Genomic DNA, 21,716 nt, shown 5'->3' with positions numbered 1-21,716 from the left:
CGAAGTAGATGGAGCTGATGGAGTAGGTGCTGGAGCTGGTGGCACTGAAGTTGTAGCTGGTGCAGATGAAGTGGCTCTGGTGTCTGGAACAGGCACTGCAGTAGATCTCTGAGCTCTAGGCACTCTGGCAAATGCATCAGTGGTTGTCTTGCCCTTCCTCTCCTGCATATCATCCTAAAGTTGCTCCACAACAGACTGTATCTCAGTTACCTTCACATCCAAGTCATAGAACTTTTGCTCGACGATCCTTTCCAAGCTCTCCTGGTTTTGAGTTAGGGTGGCCAGTCCCTTCTCAATCCTCAGAGTGGATGCAATCAGGTAGCCAAGCTGATCTTGCTTGCTCTTCAGAAGATACTGAGATGCTTCTTCAGTAGTTGGCATCCTTGCAACCTTTTCAGCCTTTGCCTTCTCCTTCTTGGCTTGTGCGTGCACAGAAGCTGGTTCATCTTCATCCATCACTACAGTGTTGTCCTCAAAGTCTGGGTGGATGGGCAGGTGCTCCTTGTCCAGCAGATATGTGCCAGTGCCCATCTTGGAGTTGATCAGCTCCTGGATCTGTGGGGCATACCCACAACTCCTCTTCTGATCAGCAGCTGTCCTCTTTATAGTTTCAACTATAAGACTCATGACTTTAAACTTTTGTGGAACATCAAAAATGTGCAGCAAGTTGTTGGAGTGACCTCTGATCATCTTGTGATCACCTGAGTTTGGCAAGAGAGTGTGCCTGAGGATCCAGTTGATAGTTGGCAAGCCTGACAGAAGGTAATGTACAGATTCAAACTTGTGTGTCTCAAGAGCAGCATCTGGGATCTCCTTGTACATGTGTGCCATGGTGTTGTGATCCTTCTTCTTGTTGGCATAGACATCAAAGTCATCTTCACTCTCTTTTCGAGCATTGATCAATTTCGCCCATTCAGCAACCGTGGACTGGTACCTCGTACCTTCAGACATCCAGACAATCCTTCCATCTGGGTAGAAGTGAGCTGTGGAGTAGAATTGCATGATGAGCTCATCATTCCACTTTGTGAGCTTCAGAGCCACAAACTTATCAACTCCACAAGCCTTGAAAATGTCATATACACCAGGGAAGTGATCCTCATTTTCCTTGATGTACTCCCAGTCGACCCATCTCATGTCACATACTATTGGTTTCTTGTCAAGTAAGATGCTCTCATAGAAGTCCTGCTGTTCTTTGGTATGGAACCTGTAGTCCACAGCAGTCCTTCTCCTGGCGGCATATGGATCAGACTCTCTCCATAGCCTTAATCCTGAGTCCTTCCTGATCTTCATGTTCTCAGCTACTGGATGAGCATCATTGTGATCTGGAATTTTTGGCTTCAACTTCCTCAAGACATGTGACTCATCATCTTCTTCTTCCATTTCAGCTTCAGGCACTGGGCCTTGTTCTTCTCCTCAGCAGGGATGTTCCTGGTGCTCCTCTTTGGTTTTGGCTTTGGAGCTGGAGCAACAGCCTTAGGAGCAGTCTTAGGCTTAGATGGAACAGCCCCTGCCCTTATGGCATCACCCATAAGCTTCTGAGCTTTGGGTGCTGGTGCAGCATCTTCTTCCTCTTCCTCTTCAGAATCTCTCATGATTGAGGATCTCCCAAGCACTCTAGCAGTGGTCTTTTTGACCCTCTCTTTCCTCTTCTTCTCTGCCACATCCTGCTCTTTGGGTGCAGATCCCAAAGTCTCTTGAGTAGATGCTCTGGCCTTAGACATTGGAGCTCTCTTGGCAGAAACCTTTTGCTTCATGCCTGGCTTGGTGGCAGCAGCTGTGCCATATTACTTCTTCAAGACTTTCCTCTTTGAGGTGGTTTCTTCTTCCTCAGCCACATAGTCCTCATCCTCTGACTCTGAGGTTCTTTTCTTGCTGGCCCTGGTGGCAGCCTTTGGCAGATTGCTTGGTGTGCTCCTGCTGCCATCATCTGAGCTGCTAGAGGGACTAGTACCCTCACTTAAGTGAACCTGCTCCTCTGACTTGTTCTGACTGTCACTTTGATCAGACATGGTGCAAACACTGACAACAGACCCTGTGAATAGATGATAGATGAGGTAGAGTGGATGAGCATCACAAAATGCAGAGGTTTTTGCAAAAGAATGAGTCAAAAACTTAGTTTTTAGTTTTCCACAAAAAGCATTTCGGATCAAGCGATTTGTAAACTCGGCGATACCGAAGCAACTTTTGGAACCTAAACTAGTGAACTTGGTCAGACCGAGTCACAGTTCGGTGGCACCGAGACTGCTAGGGTTTCACAAAGTCCTGAACTCGGTCACACTGATTTGCAATTCTCGGTCAGACTAAGAACCACATGTGCAATGGCCTGAGCCTAATCAGTGGTACCGAGTTCCACAACTCGGTGGGTCCGAGATGGTTTCGGCGGAAACCTAACCCTAAATTCTCAACTCATGACTAAACTACAGAGTGTTTTTGATGGATAGAATGATTTCAATCGTGGCAAGATACATGGCAAAGCAATGTGCTGGGGAATCGGAGATAGAACAACACAGTGATTGAGTTCACACCTTAGTTCGGCGATGAACTCGCTACGGCGGCAACAACGGGGATGATTCCCGTTGACGGCGGCGGAGACCAGCGGCAGGAGGTGGCTGGCGACGTGGAGGACGATCCGGAGACCCAGAGAGGCAGAGCGGGCTAAGCGTGGGTCGAGGAGGTTCGGAAAGTTTTCCAAAATTTGACCCGTGGGTATATATAGCCCGACCCTGTCGGTGTGACCGAGTGGAACAACTCGGTGGCACCGAGATTCATAACTGCAAGCAGTTACTAAAACTCAGTGTGACCGAAAAGTTCAAATCGGTTGCACCGAGAGTGAAAACCTAGATCGACTTAGTGATCTCGGTATGACCGAAATGGGTGAATCGGTCAGACCGAAACGCACAAAGAAGTTTTGGAAGTTTAAGTCTATGATGAATCGGGGACTCCGAGTGCTCCTCACACAGAGTGGTTCGAATATGACTTGATCAAATTTTGTGATGTAGCATGAATAGAGTTTGAGACGAGAAGAGCATAGATAGCTAGAGAAGGTTCTTAGGCATTCTTGTCCATCCACTTGGCCAAAAGAAAAGGAAACCAGTCAATCAAAACAACAAGTGGATGTCCTCGAATGAGTAAATTATGCAACCAACATGCTCACACAATAAAATGGCAATTGAAATATGTGGCAAATCATGCACAAACAATTCTAGCATCTATCAAGCAATTGGCGATGACTAGGTCAACTATATATGAGTATATTGACTTAGGAGTCAAATGAGAACATTTGATCATAGGTCATACTCATCGTTTAAGCACAAGTGGGGTTACCACTTTTACATAAAAGCGTTGTTGTGTTCACACCATTAGAGTTGCTTTAACTCAATTGTTAGAGTAAAGCTCCCCCTAGATGTGAGATCCCCCTAAGAGGGATGAACTAACCTTGGGTTTTGTCGATGATGAGTTCATGTAGGTGTTGAAGATGTGGATGCTCTATGTTGATGTAGATCATTTGGAGCTATCCTTTGGAGTGAGTTGCACTTTCAATACCTACACGGGTTAGTCCCACAAGGAACAAACAAGGATATCCATAGACATAGTGTGATGCACACACAAGATGATGTCTATGAAAGCTTTAGGTTACCTTGTCCCTTGTCTTACCAACAAGAGGGTTTGTGACTCCTTGAACTAGTGCAAGATGTGGAAGTTGGTTGCACTTGTTCTTGCCAAAATGATAAGAGTGAAGTATGTTGGCAGAGTCACCCTCAAGAACTCTCTAGTTCTTATTTTTCGGGATCCACACCATCTTGATGGGAATCCTCGGAGTTGTAGTTGTACTTGATGAAGTGGAACTTGACGTAGTCTTGGGAACCCACTTGATCAAGGCCTTAGGAGCTTCTTCAAATGCATCAATTTCCTCTTAAAGCTTGTCCTTGCCTTTTTGCTTGTGGTCTTGTGGTGGAAGATCATCTTGAGCTTGTGTCCCTTTGAAAGAAGTAGGGTCATACTTCTCTTGTTGAGGAACAAACTTCGTCTTGGGGTATTGATCTTCTTCCCACTCAACTCCATTGGCATTGAACTTTCGTTCAAAACCAATACCTTGATTCTTCCGGTGCCTTCCTTGCTTGCGTACAATTTCCTCGAATTGCTTACTCCCGGCAAGGCGCTTGTCAACACCTTTCTCTATGATTCCCTTCAATAAGCTGTTTTCTTGCTCAAGTGTAACTTGGCTAAGAGAATCGTTAGTGGAATCAAGAGAACTACTAGAAGCAACAACATTGGATTTAGCATGGTTATTGTTGCTACTAGAATAAGAATCTTTCTTGTTCTTGTTACTAGACTTGACTTGAGGCATGTAAGTGGATAAGAGTAAACGCTTGGCAATGTAAGAAGAACTTTTCTTGCGAAGATCATCATTGATTGCCTTTAAGAACTCATGCTCTTGCTCAAGGTTGAGCTTTTCAAAACGTAATTTCTCATGAGTCCTTAAAAGTTCTCGATGATCTCATAAGATAGTTTCATGAGCTAACTTAAGAGTGTTTAGTTCTTTAGTTAGAGACTCAATCTTCTCCTTATCATTGTCATTTATTTCATCTTGATTAGCATGATTAATTGACGTTTCATCATAGTATTCATCACTATAGTTGTCAACAAGTAAATCATCACCTAACAAGTCATCTTGATCACTATTAAAATCAACATACTCGGGGTGTGATACCTTTGGACCTTTGGCCATGAAGCATCTTCCAATTCCTTCATTTGGTGAATCAAATATGTCGTAGGAGTTGGTTGACACAAGTGCTAGACCGGCAACACCTTCATCTTGAGTATATTCGGAGTCGGAGTGATAGCTTCTCTCGGAGTCATTGTCGGAGTCGGAGCCGGATACCCATTCACCAACATGAGCTTGATGTCTTCGTTTTGTGTAGCTCCTTGATGACTTGTCCTTTCTTTCCGAATCCTTGCTTCTCCGAGAGGGTCTTCGTTCATATCGATCATAACTACTCCTTCTTTCCCTTGATGGTGATTCTTCTCTTCTACTTCTTCTTCTGGGAGAATCTTCTCCTCTCTTGTGGGGTGCCGTACACTCATTGGAATAGTGTCCAGGTCTTCCACAATTTTAACAGTTTTGCTCTCGACTAGAAGATCTTTTGTCATTGTAGGACCTTGACTTGAAGCTTCTCTCTTTGCTTCTACTCTTGTAGAATTTGTTGAAGTTCTTCACCATTAAGCTCAATTCTTCATTGAAGGTTTGTTTCTCACTTGATGGTGTGAGGGCTTCGCATGAGGCTTTGTAAGCACCACTTGATTTGTTGTGGAGCTCCTCCTTATCCTTGAGTGAGATCTCATGAGCAACAATTCTTCCAATGACTTCCATTGGCTTGAGATCTTTGTAGTTTGGCATCATTTGGATCAATATGCATACGGTATCGTATTTTCCATCCAAGGCTCTTAGGATCTTCTTGATGATGAATCTGTCAGTCATCTCTTCACTTCCTAAGCAGGCAATCTCATTTGTGATAAGAGCAAGCCTACAGTACATTTCAGCGACACCATCACCATCCTTCATTTTGAACTTGTCAAGTTGACTCTGAAGCATATCCAACTTGGATTCCTTGACGGAGTCGGTACCTTCATGCATGTCAATCAAAGTATCCCAAATTTCCTTTGCATTCTCAAGACGGCTAATTTTGTTGAATTCTTTGGGGCACAATCCGTTGAAGAGGATATCACAAGCTTGAGCGTTGTATTGTAGCATCTTCAGCTCTTCCGCGGTAGCTTCATGATTCGGTTCTTTCCCATCAAAGAATTCACCTTGCAAGCCAACACACACAATAGCCCAAACGGCGGGGTTATGTCCAAGAATATGCATTTTCATCTTATGCTTCCAACTAGCAAAATTAGTACCATCAAAGTAAGGACCTCTATGGTGATAATTTCCCTCGCTAGACGCCATACTCTCCTAGGTTGTGAAACCAAGGCTATGACCACCAAAAGCTATGGAAATCAAAGCAAATGGAGACCAAAGCTCTGATACCACTTGTAGGATCGAAAGTATGTCTAGAGGGGGGGGGGTGATTAGACTACTTGACCAATTAAAAATCTATCCTTTTCCCAATTTTAGTCTTTGGCAGATTTTAGCTATCTTAGCACAAGTCAACCAATCTTAACACAATTCAAGCAAGCATGCAAAGAGACTATGAGCAGCAGAAAGTAAAGCATGCAACTTGCAAGAATGTAAAGGGAAGGGTTTGGAGAATTCAAACGCAATTGGAGACACGGATGTTTTTGTCGTGGTTCCGATAGGTGGTGCTATCATACATCCACGTTGATGGAGACTTCAACCCACGGAGGGTAACGGTTGCGCGAGTCCACGGAGGGCTCCACCCATGAAGGATCCATGAGGGAGTCCTGGATTAGGGGGTCTCCGGATAGCCGGACTATATCCTTTGGCCGGACTGCTGGACTATGAAGATACAAGATTGAAGACTTCGTCCTGTGTCCGGATGGGACTCTACTTGGCGTGGAAGGCAAGCTAGGCAATACGGATATGGATATCTCCTCCTTTGTAACCGACCTTGTGTAACCCTAACCTCTCCGGTGTCTATATAAACCAGAGGGTTTTAGTCCGTAGGACAATATACAATCATACCATAGGCTAGCTTTTAGGGTTTAGGCACTCTGATCTCGTGGTAGATCTACTCTTGTACTACCCATATCATCAATATTAATCAAGCAGGACATAGGGTTTTACCTCCATCAAGAGGGCCCGAACCTAGGTAAAACATTGTGTCCCCTGCCTCCTGTTACCATCCTCCTTAGACGCACAGTTCGGGACCCCCTACCCGAGATCCGCCGGTTTTGACACCGACGTTGGTGCTTTCATTGAGAGTTCCTCTGTGTCATCACCGTTAGGCTTGATGGCTCCTACTATCATCAATGGCGATGCAGTCCAGGGTGAGACTTTTCTCCCCGGACAGATCTTCATGTTCGGCGGCTTTACGGTGATGATGTCCGCTTGGCCATCTGGAGCAGATTGAAAGTTGCGCCCCTGGCCATCAGGTCAGGTTTGGAAGCTTAAACTACACGGCCGATATCCGCGGAGACTTGATCTTCGACGGATTCGAGCCTCTGCCTTGTGCGTCACGCGGTCACGATGAGTACGATTTAGCTCTACCATCAGACATCATTCTAGAGATCGCATCGGCAGCCGCTCCGACCCTCAATTCGGAGCCAGTTGCGCCGACCATGGACGGGGGGATGGACCCCGCCACAGAGGCGTTACCCTCAGCGGCGATCGAGCCAAACATCGACCTTAACTTGCTCGAGAGCCGTGTTGTTAAACTGCCAAATTCTTCTCCGGCCATGGACTCCGAACCGCCTGCGCCCGTTCCTATCAAATCTGATTGGGCGCCGATCATGGAGTTTACCTCCGCGGATATCTTTCAGCACTCGCCCTTCAGTGACATACTGAACTCATTAAGGTCTCTCTTCTTGTCAGGAGAGTCCTGGCCGGACTACGTCCGGCAGGACTGGGATGCGGACAATGAAGAAATTCTCGGCCCACCCACCACCCACTTGGTAGCCACTTTCGATGACTTAACCGACATGCTCGATTTTGACTCCGAAGATATCGACGGTATGGACGACGATGCGGGAGACGAAGAGGAACCACTGCCCACAGGGCACTGGACAGCCATCTCATCATACGATATATACATGGTGGATACACCCAAAGAAGGCAATGGCAATGAGACAGCATAGGATGACCCCTCCAAGAAGCAACCCAAGCACCGACGTCAGCGGGGCCGCTCTATGTCCCGCCAGACACCGACACAAGAGGTAATAACACTCCGGATAGTGCCGAAGACAACAACAACCCCCTCCAGCAAGATTTAGAACAGGAGGATGGAGGAGCCAGCCCTCCTGAGAGAGCGGCATACGGAGAGGCGGAGGATGATAATTACATGCCCCCTCCGAAGACGAGGCAAGCCTCGGCGATGACGAATTCGCCGTGCCAGAGGATCCCGTCGAACAAGAGCGCTTCAAGCGCCGGCTTATGGCCACGCCAAATAGCCTTAAGAAAAAGCAGCAGCAACTTCAAGCTGATCAAGATCTGTTAGCTGACAGATGGACTGAAGTCCTCGTGGCCGAGGAATATAAACTTGAGAGCCCCTCCAAGAGCTAGCCAAAATGAAGGCTGCTACCTCGACTGGAGGAAGAAGCGTATGATGCGGTTGATCGGCCACCTCGTGGCTGTGATAGAGAGGCATTCCACCCAACAGCCCGCACCCCGACGCCATTCAAATAAAAAAGCATGGGGAAACATGCCAGACCTGCGAGATGTATTGGAGGACAAGGCAAAACATGCAAGATCGATCTACGGATCACGAGGGCGCACCACTATGCGAGACGATAAACGTCACGCCGGATATAGTAAAAGTAAATCTGGCCAGGCCGAACACAGCGGGCAAGACCCATTTGAGCTGCGTCGCGATATAGCCCAATACAGAGGCGCCGCACACCCCTTATGCTTCATAGACGAAGTAATGGATCATCAAATCCCAGAAGGTTTCAAACTTGTAAATATTGAATCATACGACGGCACAACAGATCCTGCGGTATGGATCGAGGATTTCCTCCTCCACATCCACATGGCCCGAAGTGATGACTTACATGCCATTAAATACCTCCCACTAAAGCTCAAAGGACTAGCGCGACATTGGCTTAACAGCTTGCCAGCAGAGTCCATCAGCTGTTGGGAAGATCTGGAGGTCGCATTCCTCGACAACTTTTAGGGCACTTATGTGCGACCACCAGATACCGATGACTTGAGTCACATAATTCAGCAGCCAGAAGAATCGGCCAGGCAATTCTGGACTCGGTTCCTAACAAAGAAAAATCAAATTGTCGACTGTCCGGATGCAGAGGCCCTAGCAGCTTTCAAACACAACATCTGCGACGAGTGGCTAGCCCGACACCTTGGTCAGGAAAAGCCGAAATCTATGGCAGCCCTCGCAACACTCATGACATGCTTTTGCGCGGGAGAAGACAGCTAGCTGGCTCGCAGTAACAATATGTCAAAGAACCATGGTACCTCGGATACCAATGATGGCAATAGCAGGTCCCGTCGCAACAAACATAAGCGCCGCATTAACAGCGATAATACAGAGGATACGACAGTCAATGCCGGATTCAAAGGCTCTAAACCCGGTCAGCGGAAAAAGCCATTTAAACAAAGTACGCCGGGCCCGTCCAGTTTGGACCGCATACTCGATGGCTCGTGTCAAATACACGGCACCCCAGACAAGCCAACCAATCACACCAACAGGGATTGTTGGGTGTTCAAGCAGGCCGGCAAGTTAATTGCCGCAAACAAGGATAAGGGGTCATATAGCGATGACAAGGAGGAGCCCCCGCAGCCACACACCGGAGGACAGAAGAGGTTTCCCCCACAAGTGCGGACGGTGAACATGATATACGCAACCCACATCCCCAAGAGGGAGCGGAAGCATGCGCTCAGGGACGTATACGCGTTGGAGCCAGTCGCCCCAAAGTTCAACCCATGGTCCTCCTATCTGATCACTTTCGATCGCAGGGACCACCCCACTAGTATCCGTCATGGCGGATTCGCCGCACTGGTTCTAGACCCAATCATTGACGGATTTCACCTCACTCGAGTCCTTATGGATGGCGGCAGCAGCCTGAACCTGCTTTATCAGGACATAGTGAGCAAAATGGGTATCGACCCCTCAAGGATCAAACCCACAAAAACGACCTTTAAAGGCGTTATTCCAGGCATAGAGGCCCATTGCACAGGCTCAATTACACTGGAAGTGGTCTTCGGATCCCCGGATAACTTCCGAAGCGAAGAGTTGATCTTCGATATAGTCCCGTTCCGCAGCGGTTATCACGCACTACTCGGGCAAACCGCATTTGCGAGATTCAGTGCGGTACCGCATTATGCATACCTCAAGCTCAAGATGCCAGGACCTCGTGGGGTTATTACAGTCAATGGAAACATAGAGCACTCTCTCCGAACGGAGGAGCACACTGCGGCCCTCGTAGCAGAAGCGCAAAGCAGCCTCTCAAGGCAATCCACCAGTTCGGCGTTTCAAGACTCGGACACCTTCAAGCGTGCTCGGAGAAATCGGCAACTAGACCGCCCGGCGCGATCTGAGCTCGCGTAGCAATGCGGCCCCCGCCCCAGTCCCAGCCAAGCGGCAAAACTCGTGCCACGCGTAAATAATTACGGATTAAAAATACCATGGGCACAGGCGGGGAGGGGGGCACAACTGCGGCACGCCCCAAAACGCGGTTTAAACTGCACTAGGGGCTTCCCGCTTGATTATTTTTCTTTTTTAGTACTTTAATCTCTAGAAACACTGTCCGGCAGCACTATTGCCGAACACATGATGCAGCAACCAAGGTGGAAGAAAGTTACGTCACACCACGGAATTCCCAGGTGGATTACAGTAATGAGCGAAATATTTGATTTAATACTATTCCTCAGCTTGCCCTTGGAAGGGACATAGTCCTACTCTTTGCTTATCACACTATCTGTATCATTCTGCTTTAACGCACCTTTTTGAATAAACAATGCATAACATTACGACTATTATTGCATTCATGTTATATATATATATATATGTTCTTTAATGACGCCTTGCAACCATACACTTTGGTACGGCCAATACACCAGGGGCTTACGAACCCCACAATATGGTGTGAAAAGTCCGAACACTTTCACAAGTGTGGCACCCCGAACTTATAGCATTATATGCATCAACTCTGAATCATGTCTTTGGTCAAATGTTGGGTTTGCCCGGCTCCTATGTTTTGGTACCTTACGTTTCGCTCTATCGGCTAAGGTAGCGCTAGGAGAACTACTGCGATTGTGCCCCGGTTGTGCTGGGTTAAGCACCTCAATAGAGAAAGCTAAAACTAACTGTCATGATAAGGCGAGAGACTGGTCGCTGTTCGGCGAGGTTTCGAGTCCCTAAAGACTTATGCCGCTTAGAGCGAGGGGCCGGCTCTGTCCGGCTTAAAGGCATGTATCGCGCCCCGAATTCGGCCTTCCGAAAACCAGGGGCTTCGCCAAAATTTAAAATTATAGAATTCTATGGCTAAGTGAGAGTGATAAAGCATTATTAGTCTGGTTTCCTTGTTTGTTGTGCTGAGCACCTCCCTCGAAGGACCCAAAAATGGGAAGAAGAGTGCTCAGGTTTATCCCGAACACCCCTGCACTCGCGGCATGGGGGCAGAAGCCGAGGACTAGCCATCTCTCAGATTGGATAAACAGTCAAACAGAAGGTAATATTTTAAATTCAAACAAGCGTTGCTTAGCGCATATGAAACAAGTTTTCATACATACAGGATCACACGAGCAAGTTTTACTCAAATATTACATCTTTTTGTGCACTCGTCCGCTATGAGATGGGCACCCTGCAGAACACCCTCGTAGTACATCTCGGGGTGGCGATGCTCCTTGCCCTCCGGCGGCACTTCCTTGATCAGCTTCACGGCGTCTAGCTTGACCCATTGCAATTTCACACGGGCAAAAGCCCGACGTGAACCTTTAATGCAGACGGATCGCTTGACGACCTCTAGCCGTGGGCAGGCATCCACAAGCCGCCTCACCAGGCCAAAGAAGCTATTTGGAAGGGCGTCGCCAGGCCACAGCCGGACTATAAAGCCCTTCATGGCCTGTTCGGCCGCCTTATGTAGCTCGACTAGCTGCTTCAGCTAGTCGCTCGTTGGCACCGGGTGTTCGGCCCCAGTATACTGAGACCAGAACAGCTTCTCCGTTGAGCTTCCATCCTCGGCCTGGTAAAATTGTGCGGCATCGGACACGTTGCGGGGCAAATCTGCGAATGCTCCTGGAGAGCTCCGGATTCGGGTAAGTAATCGGTAATTTACTTTTACATGCTTGCTTTGCATATAGAATGCCTTACCCGCCGCTATCTTCTTCATTGCGTCGATCTCCTGGAGGGCCTTTTGGGCTTCGGCCTTGGCACTTTTTGTGCTCTTGAGGGCCGCGGCAAGCTCAGACTCTCGCGTCCTCAAGTCAAGCTCCAACGTCTCGTGCTTCGTCACAAGAGCCTGGAGCTCTTGCTGCACCTCACCCACCCGAGCCTCTTGCTTTCCTTGCTCAGTGCGCTCCTTGGATGCTTTATCTTCGGCCTCGGACAACGCTTGCTTTAGGGTCGCCACTTCGGTCGTGGCCCCTGGCAAAGTCATGATGATCATGTTATTTTGCAATCGCATTCTTTTTATACATATCCATAGACTAGGTACTACTTACCTTTGTTCTCCTTGAGCTGCCTCTTGGCAAGGCCGAGCTCATCCTGGGACCCTTTCAGGTCCTGCTTCAGTACGGTGACCTCCGCAGTCAGTGCGGCGGATGCCAGCAGCGAAGCCTGCATATGCATATTGACATACTTATATTAGACTCCTGCGATATTGTTTGATCCTCTGTTCGGCTTTTCTTTGTGAACACCGAACAGAGCATCAGGGGCTACTGTCTATGCGGTAATATTTTTCCTATACTTTAAACACTTACCTCAAAGCCTGTTAAAAGGCTGGCACAGGCTTCAGTCAATCTGCTCTTAGCGGACTGAACCTTCTGGATCACCGCACTCATAATAGTGCAGTGCTCCTCGTCGATGGAAGCGCTGCGAAGTGCTTCCAGCAGATTGTCCGGCACCTCTGGATGGACAGAGGTCACCGGTGCAGGCGTCTTGCCCCTCTTAGAGGAGGCCGCCTGCCCGAGTCCGAAACCACTGGAGGTTCCGACGCGGTGTTCGGCTGAGGGCCGAACTCGGAGCCCTCAGGGGCCTTGTCCCCTCTGCTCCCGGAGTCCGGGAGGCCGCCTTGAGGCGCCTCCGGGACTGTCTCCCCTCGACCCGGTGCCTCTTGAGACAGCACCTCAGCATCGTCCGCAGGATGGGGGGAGGTGGCGGTCAGAACTGGATCGCTATCCATATCCGACAAGCCCAGGGAGCCATCCGATGATACATCAATACGGGCTCGGGGCGGCCTGCATTATCACATTCGGCGTTAGGTAAAGTAGTGCGGAAAAGGGGTGCTATGAGTGACTCTGGTATCCGAATACTTACGACTTCCCCAGGGGCTTAACCCTGGGCAGCCACTTGTCTTCGCCGTCGGCGGCAGTGGTAGAGCTGTCCGAAAGGAGAGTCCTTCCCCTCTTGGACCCTTCGGCCTCCCCACTTGGGGCGGCCTTCCTTTTTTGTCTCCCCCGTCTGGAGCGGGAGCATCTTCTTCTGCCTCCTCGTCTTCGGGGGAGGATTGTGCCGTAGAGTCCTCGGACGGTGAGTCCGATGATGCCTGGCGCTGGGAACTCTTTCAGGTTCCCTTGGCCTTCTTGGTCTTCTCCGGCACCGTATAAGGAGCCGAGGTCAGCATCTTCATCAGAAGAGCGTCTGCTGGGTCTTTGGGCAAAGGAGCCGGACAGTCGATCTGCCCGGCCGTCTCTTGCCAGTCCTATCAGAGGTACGGGAGTTTAGATCCTGCATGGAGTCCAGCTATGAAAAAAAGTATCGTGTAAGAGCTAAAGCAGCTTACCGCTCTGGCTTGGCGCTTTGCGCTGAATCCGCGATCCTCAGTAGTGGGAGGGGGGACCTCAGCGCTCTTGAACAGCACCCTCCAGGCATCTTTGTGAGTTGTGTCGAAGAGCCTGTTCAGAGTTTGGTGCTGCGCCGGGTCGAACTCCCACAAGTTGAAGGCCCGTTGTTGGCATGGGAGGATCCGGCGGTTGAGCATGACCTGGACTATGTTGACGAGTTTGAGCTTCTTGTTGACCATGTTTTGAATACATGTTTGGAGTCCGGTCAGCTCTCCCGAGCTACCCCAGGACAGGCCCTTCTCTTGCTAGGAGGTGAGCCGTGTGGGGAAGCCAGATCGGAACTCGGGGGCCGCTACCCATGTAGGGTCACGCGGCTCGGTGATGTAGAACCACCCCGACTGCCACCCCTTTATTGTCTCCACGAAGGAGCCCTCGAGCTATGTGATGTTGGGCATCTTGCCCACCATGGCGCCTCCGCACTGCGCCTGGCGGCCTCTCACTACCTTTGGCTTGACGTTGAAAGTCTTCGGCCATAAGCCGAAGTGGGGCTTGATGCGGAGGAAGGCCTCACACACGACGATAAACGCCGAGATGTTGAAGATGAAGTTCGGGGCCAGATCATGGAAATCCAGGCCGTAGTAGAACATGAGCCCCCGGACAAATGGGTGGAGAGGAAATCCCAGTCAGTGGAGGAAATGGGTGAGGAACACCACCCTCTTATGGGTCCTGGGGGTGGGGATGAGCTTCCCCTCCTCTGGGAGCCGGTGCGCGATGTCGTCGGGCAAGTATCCGACTCTCCTCAGCTTCTTGACGTGTCCCTCTGTGACGGAGGAGACCATCCACCTGCCTCCCGCTCCGGACATGGTTGGAGAAGGTCGAGGTGGGAAATGCGAACTTGGACGCTAGAGCTCGAGTGTGTGAAGGTGGATGAGCAAAGGAGGAAGAAGGCATGGATGAAAAGGTAAATACTTATCCCTTTATATGGGCAGACGAAACTATGCGTCCCCACTAGCCTGGTAAAACTCGCTTGTCCCCCAAGAGCCGCAATCGATGGCGCAGTTGGGTTACCCACACCCGTATTGATGAGAATCCCGTGATAAGGGGACACGATCTCTGCTTTGACAAGACGTGTCAAAAAACTGCCTCGCATTATGTGCGGGGCTATTTAAAGGAAACGGTTCGAATAATCACCAGGCCGTGACATAATGTCGTATTGCCAAAACAAGTCAGCAAATTAGATTTGTGGAAATATTATTCTCTCTGCGGTGGTATGTGGAACTTATTTTGCAGGGTCGGACACTATCCTTGTATTCAAATTCTTCGGTGGTATATTCGGAGAGGAACCCGCCTTGCAATGCCGAAGACAACACTGCGCGCCGGACTCATCGTCATTGAAAGCCTGGTTCAGGGGCTACTGAGGGAGTCCTGGATTAGGGGGTCTCCGGACAGCCGGACTATATCCTTTGGCTGGACTGTTGGACTATGAAGATATAAGATTGAAGACTTCGTCCCGTGTCCAGATAGGATTCTACTTGGCATGGAAGGCAAGCTAGGCAATACGGATATGGATATCTCCTCCTTTGTAACCGACCTTGTGTAACCCTAACCTCTCCGGTGTCTATATAAACTGGAGGGTTTTAGTCGGTAGGACAACATACAATCATACCATAGGCTAGCTTTTAGGGTTTAGCCACTCCGTTCTCGTGGTAGATCTACTCTTGTACTACCCATATCATCAATATTAATCAAGCAGGACGTATGGTTTTACCTCCATCAAGAGGGCCCGAACCTGGGTAAAACATTGTGTCCCCTGCCTCCTATTACCATCCGCCTTAGACGCACAGTTCGGGACCCCCTACCCGAGATCCGCCGGTTTTCACACCGACAGTCCACGAAGAAGCAACCTTGTCTATCCCATCATGGCCATCGCCCACGAAGGACTTGCCTCACTAGCGGTAGATCTTCATGAAGTAGGCGATCTCCTTGCCCTTACAAACTCCTTGGTTCAACTCCACAATCTTTGTCGGAGGCTCCCAAGTGACACCTAGCCAATCTAGGAGACACCACTCTCCAAGAAGTAACAAATGGTGTGTTGATGATGAACTCCTTGCTCTTGTGCTTCAAATGATAGTCTCCCCAACACTCAACTCTCTCTCACAGGATATGAATTTGGTGGAAAGAAGATTTGAGTGGAAAGCAACTTGGGGAAGGCTAGAGATCAAGATTCATATGGTGGGAATGGAATATCTTGGCCTCAACACATGAGTAGGTGGTTCTCTCTCAGAAAATGTGTATTGGAAGTGTAGGTATGTTCTGATGGCTCTCTCCACGAATGAAGAGTGAGTGGAGGGGTATATATAGCCTCCACACAAAAACTAACCGTTACACACAATTTACCAATCTCGGTGAGACCGAATTGAGAAACTCGGTCGGACCGATTTAGCAAACCTAGTGACCGTTAGGATTTTCGGTGGGACTGAGATGCAACTCGGTAGGACTGATATGGTTAGGGTTAGGGAATAACGTAATCTCGATGTGACCGATTACACAAACTCGATGGAACCGATTTTGGTAATAAGCTAACCAGAGAGTTGGTCAGGTAAACTCGATGGGACCGATTGCTCATTTCGGTGGGACCGAAATGTTACAAAAGGGAAACAGAGAGTTTACATTGCAATCTCGGTGGGATCGATCGCTCATCTCGGTAGGAACGAAACGTTACGAAGGGAAACAGAGAGATTACAACCCCATCTCGGTGTGACCGGGATCCCTATCGGTGAGACCGATTTGCCTAGGGCTTGTGGCAGTGGCTATGACATCTGAACTCGGTGGCGCCGGATAGAAAGAATCGGTGGGGCCGAGTTTGACTTTTGGTTTAGGTCATATGTGGACGTGGGAAGGTAGTTGAGGGTTTTGGAGCATATCACTAAGCACTTATGAAGCAAGAAAGCCATTAAGCAACACCTCATCCCTCCTTGATAGTATTGGCTTTTCCTATAGACTCAATGTGATCTTGGATCACTAAAATATAAAATGTAGCGTCTTGAGCTTTGAGCTTGAGCCAATCTTTTTTGTCATTAGTATTTTGAGGGGTCCACTTTCCTTATCCATGCCATGCCATTCATTGAGCTTTTCTTAAAATATTAATCTTGGAATAGCATTAGCTGAATGAGCTATATGTTGTTAGGAATTACCAAAACCACCTAGGGATAGTTGCACTTTCAGTGGCGCTTTACGAAGGCCCAAAGCCCAAAGGCATGTTAAGGCTTGTAGATGTAAACCGATTCTTTCAGGTAACTTGTATTTTAGGTTAGAGGGAATAGAGACCAAGCCGGACACGTTTATGATCTGGCCTCGGGACTCTGTAACCTGCGGGCGTCAACCTATGTATATAAAGGGATGACCCAGCAGCGGTTTAGGGACAACAGACAACAACTCGAGAGCCAGGCAAAGCGGATTCGCTCCCTGGTCATCGAAACCCTAGCAATACCAATCACAACTAGACGTAGGCTTTTACCTTCATCGAAGGGGCCGAACTAGTATAAAATCCCTAGTGTCCCTTGTCCAGTTTAACCCCTTTAAGATAACCCATAGCGATGGCTCCACGACTAAGTCCTTTCACGAGGACATCTGCCGTGAGAAACCCACGACAGAAATTGTACCGTATGCTCATTACCATTAACATGAAAAGTGACATTGCCTTTAGTGCAATCAATAGTAGCCCCTGCAGTGTTCAAAAAAGGTCTTCCAAGAATAATAGACATACTATTGTCCTCGGGAATATCAAGAATAACAAAGTCCGTTAAAATAGTAACGTTTGCAACTACAACAGGCACATCCTCACAAATACCGACAGGTATAGCAGTTGATTTATCAGCCATTTGCAAAGATATTTCAGTAGGTGTCAACTTATTCAAATCAAGTCTACGATATAAAGAGAGAGGCATAACACTAACACCGGCTCCAAGATCACATAAAGCAGTTTTAACATAATTTCTTTTAATGGAGCATGGTATAGTGGGTACTCCTGGATCTCCAAGTTTCTTTGGTATTCCACCCTTAAAAGTATAATTAGCAAGCATGGTGGAAATTTCAGCTTCCGGTATCTTTCTCTCATTTGCAACAATATCTTTCATATACTTAGCATAAGGATTCATTTTGAGCATATCAGTTAATCGCATACGCAAAAAGATAGGTCTAATCATTTCAGCAAAGCGCTCACAATCCTCATCATCCTTTTTCTTGGATGGTTTGGGAGGAAAAGGCATGGGTTTCTGAACCCATGGTTCTATTTCTTTACCATGTTTCCTAGCAACAAAGTCTTTCTTATCATAACGTTGATTCTTTGATTGTGGGTTATCAAGATCAACAACAGGTTCAATTTCTATATCTTTATCATTACTAGGTTGAGCATCATCATGAACATTATCATTAACATTATCACTAGTTTCAGGTTCATTACCAGATTGTGTTTCAGTATTAGAAATAGAAATATCATTTGGATTCTCAGGTGGTTGAGCAATAGGTTCACTAGAAGCATGCAAAGTCCTATCATTTTTCTTTTTCTTCCTTTTAGAAGGACTAGGTGCATCTATATTATTTCTCCGAGAATCTTGCTCAATTCTCTTAGGATGGCCTTTAGGATACAAAGGTTCCTGAGTCATTTTACCACCTCTAGTCATAACACTAACAACATAATCATTATTCTTACTATTCAATTCATTGAGCAAATCATTTTGAGCTTTAAGTACTTGTTCTACTTGAGTGGTAACCATAGAAGCATGTTTACTAATAATTTTAAGTTCACCTTTGACATTAGCCATATAATCACCCAAGTGTTCAAGCATATTGGAGTTGTATTTCAATTGTCTACCAAAATAAGCATTAAGATCTTCTTGCTTAGCCATAAATTTATCAAACTCATCTAAGTATGGGCTAGAAAACTTAGTAAACGGGATTTCAGCTTATCATATCTATAGAGAGAATTTACCTTTGCTACCTGTGTCGGGTTATCAAGACCATGTGTTTCTTCAATAGGTAATGGATTAAGATCATATGTTTCTTCAACAGGCGGTAAATTAAGACCATGTATTTGTTCAACATGAGGTAAATTCTTAACATCTTCAACTTTAATACCTTTTTCTTTCATGGATTTCTTTGCCTCTTGCATATCCTCAGGACTGAGAAATAGAACACCTCTCTTCTTCGGAGTTGGTTTAGGAATAGGCTCAGGAAGTGTCCAATTATTTTCATTAGTCAACATATTATTTAATAGAAATTCAGCTTCATCCGGTGTTCTTTCCCTAAAAACAGAACCAACACTACTATCCAGGTAATCTCTGGAAGCATCGGTTAGTCCATTATAAAATATATCAAGTATTTCAGTTTTCTTAAGAGGATGATCAGGCAAAGCATTAAGTAATTGGATAAGCCCCCCTACCCAAGCTTGTGGGAGACTCTCTTCTTCAATTTGCACAAAATTATATATATCCCTTAAAGCAGCTTGTTTCTTATGAGCAGGGAAATATTTAGCAGAGAAGTAATAAATCATATCCTGGGGACTATGACACAACCAGGATCAAGAGAATTAAACCATATCTTAGCATCACCCTTTAATGAGAACAAAAATATTTTAAGGATATAAAAGTAGCGAGTTCTCTCATCATTAGTGAACAGGGTGGCTATATCATTTAATTTAGTAAGATGTGCCACAACAGTTTCAGATTCATAGCCATGAAAAGGATCAGATTCAACCAAAGTAATTATATCAGGATCAACAGAGAATTCATAATCCTTATCAGTAACACAGATAGGTGAAGTAGCAAAAGCAGGGTCAGGTTTCATTCTTGCATTAAGAGATTGCTGCTTCCATTTAGCTAATAACCTCTTGACTTTGTATCTATCTTTGCAAGCTAAAATAGCTAAAGAAGCTTCTTTATCAAAAACATAACCCTTAGGAATAACAGGTGAGTCTTCATCATCACTTTCATCAGTATTATCAGATTCAATATTTTCACTCTCTCTCACCCTAGCAAGTTGTTCATCAAGAAATTCACCAAGTGGCACAGTAGTATCAAGCATGGAAGTAGTTTCATCATAAGTATCATGCATAGCAGAAGTGGCATCATCAATAACATGCGACATATCAGAACGAATAGCAGAAGCAAGTTTAGGTGTCGCAAGCTTACTCAAAACAGAAGGTGAATCAAGTGCAGGGCTAGATGGCAGTTCCTTACCTCCCGTCGTAGTTGAGGGATAAATCTTGGTTTTGGATCTCTCAAGTTCTTCATAATGATAAGCAGATATAAATCCCAAGTGACTCAAAGAATAGAGCTATGCTCCCCGGCAACGGCGCCAGAAAATAGTCTTGATGACCCACAAGTATAGGGGATTGCAACAGTTTTCGAGGGTAGAGTATTCAACCCAAATTTATTGATTCGACACAAGGGGGCCAAAGAATATTCTCAAGTATTAGCAGCTGAGTTGTCAATTCAACCACACTTGGAAACTTAATATCTGCAGCAAAGTATTTAGTAGCAAAGTAATATGATAGTAGTGGTAATGGTAGCAAAAGTAATGTTTTTGGTATTTAGTAATGATGATAGCAATAGCAACGGAAAAGTAAATAAGCGAAGAACAATATATGGAAAGCTCGTAGGCAATGGATCGGTGATGGAGAATTATGCCCGATGCGGTTCATCATGTAACAATCATAACCTAGGGTGACACAGAACTAGCTCCAATTCATCAATGTAATGTAGGCATGTATTCCGAATATAGTCATACGTGCTTATGGAAAAGAACTTGCATGACATCTTTTGTCCTACCCTCCTGTGGCAGCGGGGTCCTAATGGAAACTAAGGGATATTAAGGCCTCCTTTTAATAGAGTACCAGAACAAAGCATTAACACATAGTGAATACATGAACTCCTCAAACTATGCTCATCACCGGTAAGTATCCCGATTATTGTCACTTCGGGGTTAACGGATCATAACACATAATAGGTGACTATAGACTTGCAATATAAGATCAAGAACTCTCATATATTGATGAAAACATAATAGGTTCAGATCTGAAATCATGGCACTCGGGCCCTGGTGACAAGCATTAAGCATAGCAAAGTCATAGCAACATCAATCTCAGAACATAATGGATACTAGGGATCAAACCCTAACAAAACTAACTCGATTACATGATAGATCTCATCCAACCCATCACCGTCCAGCAAGCCTACGGTGGAATTACTCACGCACGACAGTGAGCATCATGAAATTGGTGATGGAGGATGGTTGATGATGATGATAGCGACAGATTCCCCTCTCCGGAGCCCCGAACGGACTCCAGATCAGCCCTCCCAAGAGGTTTTAGGGCTTGGCGGCAGCTCCATATCGTAAAACATGATGATTTCTTCTCTCTGATTTTTTTCTCCCTGAAACCAAATATATAGAGTTGGAGTTGAGGTCGGAGGAGCTCCAGGGGGCCCACGAGGTAGGGGGGGCGCGCCCTAGGGGGCAGGCGTGCCCCCCACCCTCGTGGACAAGTGGTGGGCCCCCTGGTCTTTATCTTTTGCAAGGATTTTTTATTATTTCCGAAAAGTTGTTCCGTGAAGTTTCAGGTCATTCCGACAACTTTTGTTTCTGCACATAAATAACACCATGGTAATTCTGCTGAAAACAGTGTCAGCCTGGGTTAGTTTCATTCAAATCATGCAAGTTAGAGTCCAAAACAAGGGCAAAAGTGTTTGGAAAACTAGATACGACGGAGACGTATCAATGCATAGTTTGCTTGTTTTCTAATTTCCATGGCTTATATTGCGCAATATAAATTGTGGAAATGATATTATACAGTAGGCATTGTGTGAGAACAATTATGAATCTTGTCCTTGACCGTACCAAAAGTGAAATGGTTTGCTCTTTATCATACTAACCTATCTCACAAAGTTCCGTTATGTTTTGTGTGATTGAAGTCTTCAAGTTTTGGGTGAGATGTCGATATGAGGAGAATAAGGAGTGACAAGACCCTAAGCTTGGGGATGCCCAAGGCATCCCAAGGTAATATTCAAGGAAGATCCAAGCAACTAAGCTTGGGGATGCCTTGGAAGGCACCCCCCTCTCATCTACAACATTATCGGTAACC

Source organism: Triticum dicoccoides, chromosome 5A (genome assembly GCF_002162155.2).
Source record: "Triticum dicoccoides isolate Atlit2015 ecotype Zavitan chromosome 5A, WEW_v2.0, whole genome shotgun sequence".
NCBI lineage: Eukaryota > Viridiplantae > Streptophyta > Magnoliopsida > Poales > Poaceae > Triticum > Triticum dicoccoides.
The sequence above is the reverse complement of the archived record's forward strand: the minus strand, read 5'-3'. Positions refer to the sequence as shown.